The sequence below is a fragment of the Dipodomys ordii genome, unplaced genomic scaffold (assembly GCF_000151885.1).
Source record: "Dipodomys ordii isolate 6190 unplaced genomic scaffold, Dord_2.0 Scaffold12, whole genome shotgun sequence".
Taxonomy (NCBI): Eukaryota; Metazoa; Chordata; class Mammalia; order Rodentia; family Heteromyidae; genus Dipodomys; species Dipodomys ordii.
This window is the reverse complement of record NW_012267228.1, coordinates 10,480,882-10,485,066: the sequence shown is the minus strand read 5'-3', so window position 1 is coordinate 10,485,066 and position 4,185 is coordinate 10,480,882. Positions and strand designations below refer to the sequence as shown.

At 35.6% G+C, this 4,185-nt stretch overlaps 1 pseudogene; it reads left to right on the top strand.

Moving 5' to 3' along the window:
- Window positions 1–3,451: 3,451 nt before the first annotated feature.
- LOC105981324 lies at window positions 3,452–3,878 on the top strand (annotated as a pseudogene).
- The last annotated feature ends 307 nt before the right edge of the window (window positions 3,879–4,185 follow it).

Genomic DNA, 4,185 nt, shown 5'->3' with positions numbered 1-4,185 from the left:
GAGGGAGGGAAGGGAGGGAAGGGAGGGAGGGAGGGAGGGAGGGAGGGAAGAAAAGGTCCTTTAAGGTATGAGTTTTTTTAATATAGAAAATGAAAAATATTCCTACATTGTTTTTATAAGGGCATACTTTCAAAAAATTAAGTCATGATTTAAATCCTACTTTCCTATTGGAGACACAGAATATTTATATTCTGGGTTCAAACTTCCACTTAACTTCTTTTACTTCTATAATTAGCAAATAACCTGTAGAGTCTGAGTGACCCATGTTGGCCTCTAAGGCAGGGTTACAGAAGTGAATGCAATACTGACCTTTTTACTATACCTGAGAGGTAAACAAATGGCTCCCCAGAGTTTATTGTATCATACTCCACTCAGAAAGGACAGAAAACACACACACACACACACACACACACACACACACACACACACACACACCTTTCCCTTTTACTTACGATGTCTAGAACACAAAGTCAAGTCTTCATGACCTCAACTTAAGAGGAAAAACCACCCAGGGAGCCCAGACCAAAGGTATTTCAGATGAATGGCTAAACTATTATGGCATAGATATCGAACGCTTCCATGCACTATAAAAATGAAGAGATATATCACTAAAACAGATCGTTAATCTGAAAGATATTAGCATTGTCTTTCAAAGAAGTAGTGATTTTTAACTGCTCAAACTTCCCAACTGAATGTATTCAAATGTGTCTGGCTTCATTCTTCAACTGGCTACACAGCATTACTTATTCTATTAGACATTTTCAAGAGTAGGAGAAAAAAAAGAATTATAGTGCGTGTATGTTACTGAAATGACCTCAAACCCAAATAGCATAGTTCTCTCTCATTAACCAATACATATTTCATTTTTACTACCTCACAGGATTTCAAGTTATTCTAAATTATTCATGAACACTCCTTCCCAGTAACACCCATATGTTCTCACTCACCCAAAAGAGAAAAGCCATTTACATTCTTGATTAGTTGTACTTATAACCTATCACTCTTCTTTAAAATGGAAAGAAAGTTGAATATATCAAAAAACAATCATAGTACTAGATGCAAAAGCTAAAGAGTAAGGTCACAGTCCAACTTTAATTTTTGCCAAAAGTTTCATCCAAACCTAATGATGTATGTTACTGGCAGAAATCTATGATTGGATATTTTAATATTAACTACATTGATGAAACATGGGAAGTCTATAGAACTTTCTAAGCATGATTGATACAAACAAGAACTCCACACATATTTGTTAGGTGAACAAATGAATGGTAATTTCATTTTAAAATTTTAAAAGGGATATATCTATTTTTAAATGTTCCACATCCACATTGAAATAAATTTCTGGTAAATCTTTGCCAATTTGCAAATTAAATATTGAAAATTCAACTTCTTTCCAAAGTCTAGTGGATATTATCTCACTTCCTATCAAAAAAAGACCAAAAAAAATCAAAATTTTGTTCAGCAAGTTTATCAAAGAAGGTAGACTACCAAATGACTTCTTAACTGAAAAATGTAATTATAAAATATTCAAGAGAAAACTGAAATCATGAACATCCCATAAGAAAAAATTATGGAAATAAAATAAAATTCAGCAACTGATTATCAGATGACACAGTCTCGTTTCACCACTGATGGAAATTAATGCAAAAAAAATCACAAAACAGACATAATTCAGGAGACTCTGGCAATGCATCACTTTCCTAAGGCAGTTAATGTGAGATCGGTTTCTATGAAATTCTACCACACTGGCTAGCATTAAATGAGAAGATTTTTCTTCCATGCAGTGGAATGTGGACATCTGTTCCCTTACAAGTCCATTGTGCAAATTCATTTATATGCACAGCCATTAAACCTCCAAGTACACCATCAATGAAGGTAGGACTCATTAACTAGCTATAGTTGGATGAAGTTGCATGTTCCAGTAGGCCTACCAGGCAGGAAGAGTCTCATGTCTTGCATGTATTTTCTGTGTGTTCTGAAAAGGCAGTGAGAAGAGGGGCATTTGTTGCAAAGACATAAAAGCTCTAACTAACTTCGGAGGAAAAAATAGATTTGTTCTATCCTTCATGGGAATCAAGTGATTTAATGCGACACTTTCCTTAGCAAATTACTGCAAAACCAGGTACCAAAATGATGTAAGGTTAAATACCATTAAATAATATATTGTCTGTGTAGAAGGCTAATACACGATGAGTATATCCAAATATAGCAACAACTTCTCGAAGTATAATCAGAATCTATGTTGTTGTTAAATGGCTGAGACACTCAGACTGATTAATAAAAAAAACAATAATTCATCCTTCACAAAAAAGATACTTTATGTAAGTGAGAAGGGCTAAATGACTACAGGTGAAAAATATTAGCCATGCAAACTGTAAGCATTTAGAAAATTAGTATTTTATGCTAGTATCAGACAAAATAGACTTCAGGATAAAAAACATCTAATAAAATTAAGAGACATTACATAATAATAAAGGGATCACATCATTAGGTAAAGAAAATAATCTTAAATGTGTAGGTACCTAGCAACAGAGCTTCAAAAATAGAAGGCATATACTGACAAAGAAATACACAGTTAAGAGATTTGAAAGCATTCACGTAATCAGTAATAAAACATGGATTCCACTGTACTCCTGCACCCAACATAATCACAGAGAGTCAATCTGAAAACCCACACATCTACCAGTTGGACCTAAATGACATGCATACAGCCCGAACCTGTCATCCCTAGAACATATATACTTCTCAAATGCATTTGAAAAATTAACCAAGAAAGATTGCAAGTTGTTCTATAAAACAGGTTTCAAAGACCAACTCCTCTGTACGGTATTTTCACAATAAAAAAAGAACTGAAATAACAAATTATGTGTCCTCTAATAACACAGGTATTAAATTAGATATTAATAACTGGATAAACTGACAAATCTACAACTATTATAAAATTATACAACGTATTTTACCAAATAACCCAATTGTTAAAAAAATAAGATATAACAAGGTCTAGTTTAAAAATCAAACATATTTAAAATGTGACACATAAAGACTATAGGTAGCAGAGGAATCAGGTTCTAACATTCATAATTTTAAACTCAACAAAAAGGAAGGAAGATCTACAATCAATAACTGGTGACCTCACATTCTTGATGAGCAAATGAAATTCAAAATAAATAACCCAAAGAGGATATTTTTAAAGAAATCAATACAATGTGAAAGGACAAATGGGAGAAAAAAAACGACAAAGTAAAATACCGACTTTGAATATGCTGGTAACAACATTTGCAGGTCATTGGCAATACTGCTCATGGGAAAAAGAGAAAATTTCATTCATCCAAAGGCATGAAGGAAAAGTTAATACTACAAGAGAGTCTACACATAAAGTAAAAATAATGGACGATACCACAAACACTTTTATGAGAGGAAAATATGCGGCACCAGCGCGTGGTGCGGAGGCATGGCTTCGCTGCGGTGTAGCACTGCGGTGTGCGTGATCTGCTTGGAGAAGCCCAGGGACCGCTGCCCGGCCTGCTGAGTGCCCTAAGCAGTGCAGCCCTGAAACTCGTCCCATTGAGAAAAGATCAGCAGCTCCTGTAAAAACCACAAAGCCTGAGGACAACAAAGATGATGACTCTCTAGCCGATTTTCTCAATAGTGATGAGGAAGAAGACAGAGTTTCTTTACAGAGCTTGAAGAATTTAGGGGAATCTGCAACTTTAAGAAGCTTATTGACCAATCCACACCATAGACACCTGATGGTCAACCTTGATCAGGGGGACAACAAAGCAAAGCTGATGAAAACCTATATGCAAGAGCCTTTGTTTGTGGAGTTTGCAGACTGCTGTTTAAGCATTGTGGAGCAGTCCCGGAATGAGGATTCATAAAATGAAGTCCTGTATTCCTTGCCCAAGCATATGCCTCACTCCCAGTACTTGTTGGCTCCTCCCCGGAGGCTGGGTAGGGGTTCCCTAGGCAGCCTGGCTTCTGGGTTCCTGAGGCCTTTGCCTTCATCCACATATCTCCCAGACAGATCCATATCTTCAGATCCATAGATGCTCAAGGTGTTGAGCCTTTATGAAGCAGGTGTTTGAAATTCAAAATAAGGTTGGTTTTATATTTTTTTTTTATACAGTTTGGATATACATAAATATCAAGTTTTCATCCAGGTTCAGTTAAAAACTGGATCAGTGT